Raw genomic sequence first — 15,199 nt, forward strand, 5'->3', positions numbered from 1 at the left:
GCGCCTCCGCTGCTTACATCCACGCGACTCACACGACACTGGCCTCCTGTGCCAGCGTCAACGTGCCTGTAGAACCTGCACTTCCGTGCCTCGTGTGCCTGCATCCACATGCCTGTAGAAAGGCTCCACTTCAGCACTACCACGTGACTTCGCAAACATGATGCATTCATTTCTGTGCTTACACGTACATGCACCCACGTGCCTCACGTGTCACTCGCCCAGACTCTTACGTGCCCCGTAATGCCACACCCACGTGACTTCGCGAACGTGGTTCTGTAACCGAGTAGTCGGACCCATGCCTCTGCCACCATACGTTTGTGCATCCAGAGAGTGCACACCCGTGACTTGAGAAAACACATGTACGTGCCTGTTTTGGATTATCCTTTTCTGCCTTCCATGCCTGAACCAACGTGCCTTTGTCACTCCCGAGACTTCACAACCATGCCTCTTTAACCGAGCATTCTAACACATGCCTCTCCCAATGCACTCTTGTACTACATCCACAGGGTTGATATCCGTGCCTCGAGAAGCAGCATATCCGTGCCTGCGTTGGCTTCATTTCCGCGCCTCCGCTGCTTACATCCACGCGCCTCACATGACACTGGCCTCCTGTGCCTGCATCAACGTGCCTGTAGAACCCGCACTTCCGTGACTCGTGTGCCTGCATCCACATGCCTGTAGAAAGGCTCCACTTCAGCACTACCACGTGACTTCGCAAACATGATGCCTTCATTTCTGTGCCTACACGTACATGCACCCACGTGCCTCACGTGTCACTCGCCCAGACTCTTACGTGCCCCGTAATGCCACACCCACGTGACTTCGTGAATGTGGTTCTGTAACCGAGTAGTCGGACCCATGCCTCTGCCGCCATACGTTTGTGCATCCAGAGAGTGCACACCCGTGACTTGAGAAAACACACGTACGTGCCTATTTTGGATTCACCTTTTCTACCTTCCGTGCATGAACCAACGTGCCTCACGTGCCTAACGAAACATGCGCCGTGACTCTTACATGGTCCCACTGCCACGCCCGCGTCGCTCCTGAAACTTCAAAACCATGCCTCTTTAACCGAGCATTCTAACACATGCCTCTGCCACCGCACTCTTGTACTACATCCACAGGGTTGATACCCGTGCCTCGAGAAGCAGCATGTCCGTGCCTGTGTTAGCTGCATTTCCGTGCCTCCGGTTCTTACGTCCACGTGCCTCACGCGACACTGGCCTGTCCCGTGGTTCTCTAACTGCCTGTAGAACCCACACTTCCGTGCCTCATGTGCTTCCCTCTGGAAGTGCCTGTAGAACCTGCACTTCCGTGCCTCCTGTGCCTACATCCACATGCCTGTAGAACCTGCACTTATGTGCCTCGTGTGCCTGCATCCACATGCCTGTAGAGAGGCTCCACTTCAGCAATAACAGTCTCAACAGTAAAAAAATACTGTAGCACACAAAAAAACCCAAGCCAAGCATAACGAATCTTGATGCCCAAACGGACGGTTGAAGATTAGAGACGGTTCGATGGTTTCCATCTCCCCCTCCCTCTTCTACTAGCTTGCTTCCCCTTCCGCAAAGTAAATCCCGAAACCTTCATCACTCCTGCACGCTCTCCTCCTTCCTTCTGCACACAAACACAAACTCGAAATCGAGTTTGCGTCACCGGACAACTGCCACTGCGTTCGCCAACCACACTGAAATCCGACATACAAACAGCCACTCTCTGCCCGCGACAACACCAATAACCCCTCCGGCTGCGGCGACCGACGGCGAGGACTTCAACAGCGGCGGCGGAAATCGCAACAAAAAAGGAGCAACGACACAATAAGCCGATGGAAGGGAAGAACACCGCACAAGTAATTGAAGGTAATTATCATTCTATCCCACTCCATTCCACCGGGTAGATCGTATTGATTTTTCCACTTCCAGGAACAGCAACCCTAGCCACCGCTACCTAGGAGTTTTCTAATAACCTAAATCAATTTGCCTAACAAATTGAACTAGCGCAGAGATGAGATTTAATAGAAATGCTACTGCTCTCCGCCCTAGGATTTTCGCCATACGATTTGTGCTCAAAGGTAAAAACATGAAACATCAGTAACTAGAATACGTCGATAGATCCAAACCCCGCAAGCATCCTAAGAGGCCAAAACTGATAATCGTACGAGATTTTCTACATCTCTTGGCCCGTCAATGTAACCGTTTTTCAAATTAAGTGCCTCTGGTGTGAAATACCGCGAACAAAGAATAGGTGTACCCTGTGCTTCTAGGGTAAAACAACCCGTGCCTCTCTATCCATGCAAATTTGTTTTCACACCACGCAGGTTTTTTTCCTGTGACACTCGACTCTGCTTCGAACACCTGCCCATTTTTTATGCAGCAATGACAAATCCTCACGAAGAAGCTAAAACGCAGCAAAATACTGACGAAGACCCTGCTGAAGAGCATGCAATCCAGCAAGCTCCTGTCAAAGGTTTGAGCAAAAAGTCTCCACTGTCCATCTACAAAAAAAAATTGAGATATTAATAACTTAACTGCTATCCTTGACAACAATAACTTAACTATGTCTACAAATAAAACTACCTGCCACTTTTTATATATTTCTTTATAGAAAACATTAAAAATGTTCGCACACTATCTTATTTTTAATTCAAAAATAGTTTAGCTTACCCAATAAATCTTGAACTATAATTGATGATATTCCTCCAATTATGAAATATCACCTGCAGAGTGCATTTTTGTCTCAGAAAATGCTCCACCCTAACTTCACTACCCCAGCTGCACTCATAACCATAATTAATATTTTCTTCCATCCCCTGATTAGCTCAATCGGTAACAATAGTAATAACCTATCTTAACCCAAGAAAATAAAACTAAAAACCCCCTTTGGGAGTTTCACATTCCTTATGCATAATCATGGAAGATATATATTTTAAATGTGTATCAACTATTTTCGGACAAAAAGAACATCCTTTTTTGTTACCTGGTCATTATACAGGACACGAAGACGGTGATATTCAAAGCATAGAAACAGGCAGCATGTCTCCTCATTCATCAGAAAAGGACACAGAACAAAACATGAGGAACAAACCACCTGCGGAAGAAATGATAACTTACACCAGGCTCAACAGGAATAAACATCTAGCAACAAGCAAAAAAAAGAGGAAATCAGATACAAGCACTGTTTTTACTCCTGGAGCAAAAAGGCAAAAGCAAAAGGACAATGCTGAAAACATCATCGACACTAGTACATTTGTCGGAGTAAATGGCCACGGGTAGCCTAACCGACTCCCCCTGGCTCTTCAAAAACTTATCAGGCCATTCAAGCCTTCAAACATACAAAGCAGAGGGCCGCCTTCCCCCGGCCGACTATCCCCAGGGCCGACTCCCAGAAGGCGACCCAGTCTTAGAAACCTTCCCCAAGAAAGGTACGAGATGGCCGACTCCAGGAAGCCCGCATCAAGAGGACCGAATCCCAGAAGCCGGCCGTGAAGAATGCCGACTCCCGGAAGCCGGCCAAGACTGCACCCATCAAGACTGCATCCACATAACGGTGATAAGACGGGGCGTGGCCGCAGTACAGCCCACTACCCCCGAATCCCGAAGCAGGCATGGCCACAGGGCGCCGTACGGGTCAGCCATCTCCCGTCCGGTGCGGCACTGTAGCCATGTTGACCTCGATGTCACTCACGACAGGCGCCAGTACGGCCCGCGGGTGGCGGGCCCCTTAGCCAGAGAGACGCTCGAAGGCGGCCCGGCCTCCCCTAGGCGGCCAGGGGTGTAGCCGGCTTCCAATAGCCGGCTACCTCCCTTCCTCGAAACACGTGCCTCATTAAGGAGACAAGACGAGGTGAGGCCACAGTGAGAGTCCGCAAGACGGCGGCACTGTAGCCGCGCTTACCTCGACAAAGCCCTCGTCATCAGAGGCGAGGCAACAGTAACCAGCCGCCGACCAGGCCCCCAAGCGGTGGAGCCGGCCTGTCGGCCAAGAGGCCGGCAGCCGGCGGGACCCACCAGTCGGTGGGCCCCAATGGCCGGCGGAGAAGCCGGCGAGCACAGACACTGACGGCTGGGACCCGCGCCCAGCCGGATTACCATTGTACCCCCGGGGGGTAGGCCTATATAAACCCCCCGGGACACCCATGCAAATGGTTGGTCTGATAGAATTACACACACCACATAGAGAGAAAAGGAGAGCTAGCCTTGCCCTTCTTCTCCCTCTAACCAGACAGCTCAAGGAGCACTTGTAGCTACTTGTTTTGATCTAGTGATCACGCGGAGACCCCGCAGAGCAGGACTAGGGGTGTTATCTCCACGGAGAGCCCACAACCTAGGTAAGATTCGCCGGCGTGCATGTCTTCGCCTCATCCCGTTTCCAGGCACCGGGGATGTCTTACTGGCTCCCACAATGATAAGCCACTCGTTGGCATATGTCGCACCTACCACCCAACATTTGGCGCCCACCGTGGGGCCAGGTGCACCGTCGTCCGGAGACCTGTTCTGGACGGGAACCCTTTTCCTCCCCCGCGAGCGCAGCCAGCCTGCTGCACCCGATGGCGTTTGCCCCGACGCGTTGCAAGGCGTCGACGGCGCCTGCGCAGCGAGCTGCCTCGCCGATCTGCTCGGCGAGACTCGCATCTCCAACGAGCCCGCGTCCGACGCGGGCACGGACTACCCCGAGAGCCGCCTCGTCAGCCTCCTCGACCAACTTCACGTCTCCAGCGAGCCTGCTGTAGACTTGGAGTCGGTCGGCTCCACCGACCCGATGCTTGTCGACTCCGACACGGCATCGCTCGACGCCTACCCCTCCGATGTGGTAGTCTTCGACGACCCTCTCCCTCGAGCTGACAGCGGCAGCAGCGCTATCAATGAAGTGCTGGTCATCAGCCACGTCGCCAACTCGGGCGAGAACGCCCACGACGCCCTGCAAGCGGTAATGCATGACTTATCCGTCCCCATCCCGGCCGACGCCGACGCCGAGACCCTGGAGGCACGTCGCCTCGCCCTCGTCGCGGAAGGCCAGAAGATAGCCTCCATGAGACGCCTCACCGAGGCTCACCAGCGCGAAGTCGACCGCGCCGCCTTTGGCACGCCGCCTCCTGGCGGGCCGAGCTGAGCCGGCCTCGTCAAGAAGCGCGGCGCGGCCATCGCCAGCATGCTGGGGGCAGACCGCCCCGTCTACGCCACCCCGCTCAAGAATCAGCGAGCCGCTCAGGCGGCCGCTGAAGAACTGAACGGGCTGGGGGCTGATGAGCTCCCCTACATGACAAGGCGAATCCAGGAGCTGATCGACGCGGCCGCAGAGCGGCACGAAGCCGGCGCCCGCGCTGAGAGTCCTTCCCCGCGCCAAGAGCACGCCGCGACATCCCGGTCACCGACTGCGAGCGGCGCCCGCGCAAGGAAAGACAAGGAGCCGGCTGCTACCCGCAGCCGGACTCGGATCACCATCGAGCGCGACGCGGAAGGCCGCCCTCGAGCAGTGGAGTGCCAAGGAAATCCGCCTCCTCCCCCGCCTCGAGGGGAAAGATATCCCACCCCGCCACCTGTCACGCATCCGACTCTTGGTGGCCAACTAGGCCACCGCGAAGGAGTCGGCGAGAACGACGCCCGCCACCGGATCGACCGCCTAGCTCGATCCCTGGCGCTAGAAGAAGAAGACGATGTCGGTCCGCCATGCTTTGGCCCCCGCATCCGTGACGAGCCCTTCCCCAAAGGGTTCTCGCTCCCCAGAGACACGCCCAAGTACAATGGCTCTGTGAAGCCGGAAGATTGGCTCATCGACTACTCTACTGCTGTCAGCATAGCCAACGGCAACAGGCGCGTAGCCGTGAAGTATGTCCCCCTCATGCTGCAAGGCACGGCGCGCACCTGGCTCAACAGCCTCAAGCCCTACAGCGTCAACAGCTTGCTGGACTTGACGGAAGTCTTCGTCCGCAACTTCACCAGCACGTACAAGCGGCCTCCCAAGCCCCGCCAGCTCTCCCTCTGCGTCCAAGGGCCCACCGAGTCGACCCGCGATTACCTCACGTGGTTGGCCGAGCTTCGCAACTCCTGTGAGGGGGTACACGAGGTTCAGGCCATCGAATACTTCACCGCCGGGTGCCGAGAGGGCACCCTCCTCAAGCACCGACTCCTCTGCGACGAGCCGGCTACCCTCGACGAGTTGTTGATCATCGCGGATAAGTACGCCACGGCCGACTCCTCGATGAAGACCGAGCTCCGAGTGGACGCTTCTGGGAAGGTGCTCGCTCCGGCTCCCAAGACACCGGCTGGCGACTCCAATCGGCGCCCCTACCAGAACGACCACAAGCGCAAGGCCCCTATGCCGCCTTCCACCAGTCGGCAGGTGGCCACAGTCGAAGATGAGCAGCCCGAAGAACGGCCCGCTCCCAAGAAGAAGGGCGGCAGGCCGGCTTGGCAGCCGGCCTTCTCCTACGATCAGACTCTCGATGCCCCCTGCAAGTTCCACAGCGGCGCGAAGCCGTCCAACCACATGACCCGAAAGTGCCACTGGCTCACACGGATCTTCAAGGGCGAGGGGCTGGTGCCGCCTCCGCCTCCCAGCCCGCCGCCTCCAGCCCCCCAGTAGCCGGCTGCTCGATCAGCAGTCGGAGCCATTCAAGATGAGTTCCCTGAAGAGCACGCCGCCTACGTCGTCTTCACGAGCCAGGTCGAAGACAAGCGCAGCCGGCGCCGACAGCACCAAGAGGTCAACGCAGTCGCCTCCAGCAACCCTGAGTTCATGCACTTGTCCGAGAAGCCTATCAACTGGAGCCAGGCCGACCACCCAGAGAGATTGCCGTCCACTGGCTCCTACGCATTAGTATTGGATGTCACCCTCGCAACGGAGAGGCGAGCTGCCCTATTCTCCCACGTTCTGATTGATGGTGGAAGCAGTATCAACATACTGTACCGCGATACCATGGAGAAGCTGAACCTCAAGGCAAAGTAGCTCATGCCAAGTCGGACCGTGTTCCATGGCATCGTACCCTGCTTGTCCTATTCCCCGATCGGCAAGATCAAGATGGATGTTCTCTTCGGAGACAAGGATCACTTTCGCCGAGAAGCAATCTGGTTCGAGGTAGTAGATCTGGAGAGCCCTTACCAAGCCTTGCTTGGCCGACCTGCTCTGGCCAAGTTCATGGCTGTGCTCCACTACGCCTACCTGAAGATGAAGATGCCGAGCTCGAAGGGGATCATCACTATAACCGGCAACTACAAGAAGTCCATCGAGTGCGCCACAGCCAGCAGTCGGCTGGCCGAGTCCCTCGTAGTGGCAGAAGAGAAGAAGATGCTGGAGCGAGTTGTGGCCATGGCCGGCAAGCAGCCGGCCTTGTCCCCCAACCCCAAGGATTATGATGCGCAGGGCTCCTTCCAGCCGGCCAAGGAGACGAAGAAGATACCTCTGGACCAGGAGAACCCGGAAAGGTTTGCAGTCATTGGTGCAAACCTGGACAGTAAATAGGAAGGCGAGCTCGTCGACTTCCTTCGTGAGAATCGAGACATCTTTGCATGGTCCCCAAAGGACATGTCGGTGTTCCGAAGGATTTCACCGAGCACAAATTGCACGTCCGAGCCGACGCGAAGCCGGTCAAGCAGCCCCTCCGCAGACTGTCAGAAGAGAACTGAAGAATCGTAGGAGAAGAGATAGTCCGGTTCCTCGCCGCCGGCTTTATTATGGAAGTATTTTTCCCAGAGTGGCTTGCCAACCCAGTCTTGGTGTTGAAGAAGAACAACAAATGGCGTATGTGTATAGACTACACCAGCCTCAACAAGGCTTGCCCCAAAGATCCGTTTGCTTTGCCACGGATTGATCAAGTGATAGACTCCACGGCCGGATGCGAGCTGTTGAGTTTTTTGGATGCCTACTCAGGATACCACCAGATCAAGTTGGACCCAGCAGACCGCCTGAAGACTGCCTTCATCACACCATTCGAGGCTTTTTGTTACCTGACTATGACATTCGGCTTGAGGAAAGCTGGTGCCACTTTTCAGCGTTGCATGCAGAAATGCCTCCTCAAGCAACTCGGCAGAAATGCCCACGTCTACGTAGACGATATTGTGGTGAACACAGAGAAGCGCGGCACCCTGCTGGAGGACCTCAAAGAAACATTTGCCAACTTGCGCCGATTCCAGATCAAGCTCAACCCCGAGAAATGCGTGTTCGGAGTACCAGCCGGCCAGCTTCTAGGCTTTCTGGTCTCCGAACGCGGCATTGAGTGCAACCCTGTGAAGATCAAGGCCATTGAGAGAATGGAGATTCCCACCAAGTTGCGGGACGTGCAGAAGTTCACTGGGTGCCTGGCCTCCTTAAACCGCTTTATCAGCCGGCTAGGAGAGAAGGCTCTCCCCCTGTACCGACTCATGAAGAAATCCACTCATTTCGAGTGGAATGACCAAGCAGACCAAGCCTTCCATGAGTTGAAGAAGATGTTGACTAGTCCACCTGTCCTGGCGGCGCCGACTAAGAAGGAGCCCATGCTCCTCTACATTGCCGCGACTAGCCGAGTGGTCAGTACAGTTGTCGTGGTCCAGCGCCCGGAAGAAGGCCGAGCCCAGCTAGTCCAGAGGCCAGTATATTATCTAAGCGAAGTACTATCCAGCTCAAAGCAAAACTACCCGCACTACCAGAAGATGTGCTATGGAGTGTACCTCACCGCCAAGAAGCTGAAGCCCTACTTTCAAGAGCATCCCATCACGGTCGTGTGCACCGCCCCGCTTGCCGAGATCATAGGCAGCCGGGATGCATCCGGCCGGGTGGCTAAATGGGCCATTGTGCTGGCACCCTACACAATCTTCTACCAGCCCCGCATCGCCATCAAGTCCCAAGCATTGGCCAACTTCCTCGTCGACTGGGCCGAGACCCGGTACCTACCGCCGACTCCCGACTCTACCCATTGGCGGATGCACTTCAACGGGTCCAAGATGCGCACCGGCTTGGAAGCCGGCATCGTCCTCACCTCCCCCAAAGGTGACAAACTCAGATACACTCTACATATCCACTTCGCCGCCTCCAACAACATGGCCGAGTACGAGGCACTCATACACGGGCTCCGGCTAGCCAAAGAGCTCGGCATACGCCGGATCCTGTGTTATGGCGACTCAGACTTGGTGGTCCAGCAGTCATCTGGCGACTGGGACGCCAAGGATGCAAACATGGCGAGCTATCGATTCCTCGTCCAGCAGATCAGTGGGTACTTCGAAGGGTGCGAGTTCCTTCACGTGCCACGGGCCGACAACGACCAAGCAGATGCCCTGGCGCGGATCGGCTCCACCCGACAGGCTATACCGACCGGTGTCTCTCCAGCGCCTCCTCAAACCGTCCATCAAGCCGTCTCCAGAGTCGGACTCTATCTTCGTACCGCCTGCCACCGATGCAGCCGGATCCGACTGGAGGAACCCAGCAGGCGGCGCGGGGACTTCGACAACCGGCCCGGGGACTGCCATAGTCGCACCCGGCTCGGGGACTTCAGAACCCGGCCCGGGGACTGCAGCAGTCGGCCCGGGGACTGCAGCGACACAAGAAGCGGTGGCCGACTCCAACTCCCCACCACCCAACCCGCCCACCCGAGTCACAGCGGCCGTACTGACAGCAGAAGAAGTCACAGCTCCATCATGGGCCCAGCCCATCCTCAACTTCCTAGTCAATAGAGAGCTGCCGACTGATGAGATATCAGCAAGACTAGTGCAACGACGAGCCGGAGCATATGCAATAATAAACAGAGAACTTGTCAAGCGCAGCGTCACTGGAGTCTTCCAGCGCTGCGTCGAGCCAGAGAAAGGTGTGGCAATCCTCAAGGATATCCATCAAGGCGAATGCGGCCACCACGCAGCCTCAAGATCACTTGTGGCCAAAGCTTTCCGCCACGGTTTCTTTTGGCCGACTGCTTTGGAAGATGCCAAAGAGATAGTCAAAAGCTGCAAAGGATGCCAAGTCTTCAGTTCCAACCAACACCTGTCAGCTTCTGCACTCAAGACCATCCCCCTCACCTGGCCCTTTGCCGTCTGGGGGCTGGACATGGTGGGCCCATTCAAGACAGCCCACGGCGGCTTGACACATCTGCTTGTCGCCGTGGACAAATTTACCAAGTGGATCGAAGCAAAGCCGATCAAGAAGCTGAACGGGCCGACTGCCGTGACATTCATTGCCGACATCACTACTCGGTACGGTGTGCCACACCGCATCATCACCGACAACGGCACAAACTTCGCCAAAGGAGCACTGGCACGTTTCTGCGCGACGCAGGGTATCCGACTGGACTTAGCGTCCGTTGCCCACCCGCAGTCAAACGGCCAGGTCGAGCGAGCAAATGGACTCATCCTCTCCGGCATCAAGCCTCGACTGGTCGTACCACTGGAGCGATCGGCCGGCTGCTGGCTCGATGAGCTGCCGGCTGTCCTCTGGAGTCTGCGCACTACACCTAACAAGTCAACCGGCTTCACTCCGTTCTTCCTTGTATATGGTGCCGAGGCTGTCATCCCAACCGACATCGAGTTCGACTCGCCTCGGTTCACCATGTACATGGAGGCGGAGGCCAAGGAAGCGCGAGAAGACGGCGTCGACCTGCTGGAAGAAGGCCGGCTGTTAGCACTCAGCCGGTCCGCCATCTACTAGTAGGGTTTGCGCCGTTACCACAACCGCAAGGTCAAGCCAAGATCTTTCCAAGAGGGCGACTTTGTGCTTCGACTGATCCAGCGAACAGCCGGCCAGCACAAGCTCTCGGCCCCTTGGGAAGGCCCTTTCGTCATCAACAAGGCACTAGGCAACGACTCCTACTACCTGATCGACGCACAAAAACCAAGAGCACGCAAGAGGGATGATTCCGTCAAGGAGTCGGAGCGACCATGGAACGCGAACCTCCTGAGAAGATTTTACAGTTGAAAGCAGTATGTAACATGCTACCTTTTTTTATTAAGTACGAAACAAAGGGCCCCCCGAGGAGCACTCGGGGACTGCCCTCCTATATCTATGAACGACGAGTGTCATATTCATGAATGTATTATTACATTTGATTTTCTGTCTGGCACCGGGTTCGACTAGTCGGCCCGGGGACTGGCCGCCTTAAGTTATATTAAAGTTCTACCTGAAGTCAGACAAGTAGTGTGCCGGCTCCCGAGCCCTCTCTTGTTGAAAGTCGCAGCTCGAAGAACCGACTGTCCGACTAGCAAGAGCCAAAGGCAGAAAGGATGCCCACACGAAAAACGGCTAAGGACTAACGAACTGGTATAACGAAAAGACGGCCTCCAACCACGCTTGCCGGCTGTCAAAATAGCCGGCTGGCCGGCCTCCCAATCACTTCGCTATAATCCAACAAAGCTAGAGTACTTGCCCTCCCAACTGGCCAAGCACTTCTCCAGCCACAGATTGCAGAGCAACATCCGACTGGGGAGGCGGCAACCAAGGGAGGGCGGCAAAGGAAATAGCAGAAGGATGAAAAGCAAAGAACAAGGGAAAGCCAAACGCATGCATATTCATATTTACACATAAGGCCCCCAACAGGCCGGCAATCAACATAGTTCGAATACACCCCCAGTGGGTGGAATTGTGCAAACCTAACAAAACACTGTTCCAAGAGTGGTAAAACAGGAAAACAGAGGCAGCAGACTAGACTAAGGGCGCGGTGTGGGAGCCGGGTTGGTCGGTGGAGACGGCGCCACCGGCTGGAGGAGTGGCCGGCTGGCGGGTCTCGGCTTGATCATCGCCAGCTGCTGGCGGTGCACCCGCGCGTGCCTTGTTGCTGGAGGCACGGTCAAGCTGAGGCTGACCGGCCGCTCCACCATCTGGCCCAGCGTCTTCACCCTCCTCCTCCTCCTCCTCGCCCTCGTCGCTGGAGTCGATCTCCTCCGCCGAGTCTTCGCCGTCTGCCGGATTCAGCCCGAACCACTCCTCCGGCTGGGCAACACCGTTGTCATCCACCTCAGGAACAAAGGCGGAGGTGTCGGTGTAGTCGGCGATCGCCGAAGCCCGCTGGATGATAGCCGGCCGCGCCGGCTCCAGCTCCGTGTCGGCCTCCTGCCACCAGGTGGCCAGCTAGTCCAGACTCAGCTCGGGATACCAGGCCTTGGCGAATTCCAGCGCCCGCCTGGCGCCGGACTGAGCCGCCGAAGCCTTCCAGGCCTCGAAGCGGCCGACCGCCACCTCCAGCCAGTCGGCAGTCCGACTGGGGGTGCGGGGAATCACTTCACCAGGCCAGAGAGCGGCCAACACCTGTGCCCCAACACGCTGAAGCCGGCGGAGCAGGCGATGAGCTGACTGGAGGCGGGCCTGGATTGCCAAGAGCTGCTCCTCCAACGACCGGCGAGCGTTTGGTGCGATTTCGGCGCCAGCCTGCCTTTGTGCCTCACGGTGGGCCTCGACGACCTGGTTGGCGGTGGTAGAGTAGTCAGGGAAGTACTCTGCGCAAGAAAGAAAGAGAAAGAAGAGAAAAACACCAAGTCAGAAAACGAGCCAAAACGGCAAGCGGCAAGAAAGGAAGAAGAGGAAGGCGGACTACCGTCAACCAAGTCTTCGATCTGGCCATAGCCGTTGATCAGCGTCTGCTTCACTTCGGCCCAGCTGGTCGCCTCTATCTCATACTCGGCTTGGAGGGCGGCCTCGCTGTCCCGCACCGCCTTCAGGGCCGCCTTGTGGCTCTCCTCCTGGTCGGCCAACCTCTTGGCCAGGCGGTCACGCCCCTATGCCAAGGCGGCAAACTCAGCCTCCTTAGCGCGGAGGGCGGCCTGAGTCCCGCCCAGCTGCTCCTTTAGACTGGTGTTGGCCGCTGCAGGGATGGCAGAGAAGAAAGAAGCAATAAGGAAGAAGTCGTCAAGGAAGATCCGACCCGACTGCTCAGCAGTCGGCCCGAATCTCGGGGACTACAGCCAGTGGGAGCGCTGACGCGCCCCCACATGAGATAAAAGACAAAGCACTTACCTCGGCTCTCAGATTGGTCAGCAGTCTTCTGGGTCAGCTCCCGAGCCTGGGAGTTGAAGGCAGCCGCGCGGAGGTTGTGGTAGTCCTGCAAGTCAGGCAGAAGAGCGAATGAGAACAAGAATAGCAAAACGAGGCCCGCTAGGAAGATCCAAGTGAAGGAAATATGCCCTAGAGGCAATAATAAAGTATTATATATTTCCTTATAGCATGATAAATGTTTATTATTAATGCTAGAATTGTATTAACCGGAAACATAATACATGTGTGAATACATAGACAAACAAGAGTGTCACTAGTATGCCTCTACTTGACTAGCTCGTTAATCAAAGATGGTTATGTTTCCTAGCCATAGACATGAGTTTTCATTTGATTAACGGGATCACCTCATTAGGAGAATGACGTGATTACCTTGACCCATTACGTTAGCTTAGCACCCGATCGCTTAGTATGTTGCTATTGCTTTCTTCATGACTTATACATGTTCCTATGACTATGAGATTATGCAACTCCCGTTTACCAGAGGAACACTTTGTGTGCTACCAAACGTCACAACGTAACTGGGTGATTATAAAGGTGCTCTACAGGTGTCTCCAAAGGTACTTGTTGGGTTGGCGTATTTCGAGATTAGGATTTGTCACTCCGATTGTCGGAGAGGTATCTCTGGGCCCACTCGGTAATGCACATCACTATAAGCCTTGCAAGCATTGTGACTAATGAGTTAGTTGCGAGATGATGTATTACGGAACGGGTAAAGAGACTTGCCGGTAACGAGATTGAACTAGGTATCGAGATACCGACGATCGAATCTCGGGTAAGTAACATACCGATGACAAAGGGAACAACGTATGTTGTTATGCGGTCTGACCGATAAAGATCTTCGTAGAATATGTGGGAGCCAATATGGGCATCCAGGTCCCGCTATTAGTTATTGACCGGAGAGGTGTCTCAGTCATGTCTACATAGTTCTCGAACCCAAAGGGTCCGCACGCTTAAAGTTACGATGACAGTTATATTATGAGTTTATGTGATTTGATGTACCGAAGGTTGTTCGGAGTCCCGGATGTGATCACGGACATGACGAGGAGTCTCGAAATGGTCGAGAAGTAAAGATTGATATATTGGACGACTATATTCGGACACCGGAAGTGTTCCGGAGAAGTTTCGGATTAAACCGGAGTGCTGGAGGGTTACCAGAACCCCCCGGGGAAGTATTGGGCCTTGGTGGGCCTTGAGGGGAGAGAGAGGGCAGCAGCCATGAGGTGGCGCGCCCCATCCCAAGGGGAATCCTAGTTGGACTAGGAGAGGGGGCGCAACCCCCTTTCCCTCTCCCTCTCCCTCTCTTTCCTTCCCCCCTTCTTTCCTAGTAGGACTAGGAAAGGGGAGTCCTACTCCTACTAGGAGGAGGACTCCCCCTCTCTCCTTGGCGCGCCTAGGGCAGCCGGCCTCCCCCTTGCTCCTTTATATACGGGGGCAGGGGGCACCTAAGAACACACTTGATATACGATATTTTAGCCGTGTGCGGTGCCCCCCTCCACCAGATTACACCTCGATAATACCGTCGCGGAGCTTAGGCGAAGCCCTGCGTCAGTGGAACATCATCATCGTCACCACGCCGTCGTGCTGACGAAACTCTCCCTCAACACTCGGCTGGATCGGAGTTCGAGGGACGTCATCGAGCTGAACGTGTGTAGAACTTCGGAGGTGTCGTGCGTTCGGTACTTGATCGGTCAGATCGTGAAGACGTACGACTACATCAACCGCGTCGTGATAACGCTTCCGCTGTCGGTCTACGAGGGTACGTGGACAACACTCTCCCCTCTCGTTGCTATGCATCACCATGGTCTTGCGTGTGCGTAGGAAATTTTTTGAAATTACTACGTTCCCCAACAGTGGCATCCGAGCCTGGTTTTATGCGTTGATGCTATGCACGAGTAGAACACAAGTGAGTTGTGGGCGATATAAGTCATACTGCTTACCAGCATGTCATACTTTGGTTCAGCGGTATTGTGAGATGAAGCGGCCCGGACCGACATTACGCGTACGCTTACGCGAGACTGGTTTCACCGTTCGGAGCACTCGTTGCTTAAAGGTGACTGGCGGGTGTGTGTCTCTCTCACTTTAGTTGAACCGAGTGTGGCTACGCCCGGTCCTTGCGAAGGTTAAAACAGCACCAACTTGACAAACTATCGTTGTGGTTTTGATGCGTAGGTAAGAACGGTTCTTGCTAAGCCCGTAGCAGCCACGTAAAACTTGCAACAACAAAGTAGAGGACATCTAACTTGTTTTTGCAGGG

This window comes from Aegilops tauschii, chromosome 3 (genome assembly GCF_002575655.3).
Source record: "Aegilops tauschii subsp. strangulata cultivar AL8/78 chromosome 3, Aet v6.0, whole genome shotgun sequence".
Classification (NCBI taxonomy): Eukaryota; Viridiplantae; Streptophyta; class Magnoliopsida; order Poales; family Poaceae; genus Aegilops; species Aegilops tauschii.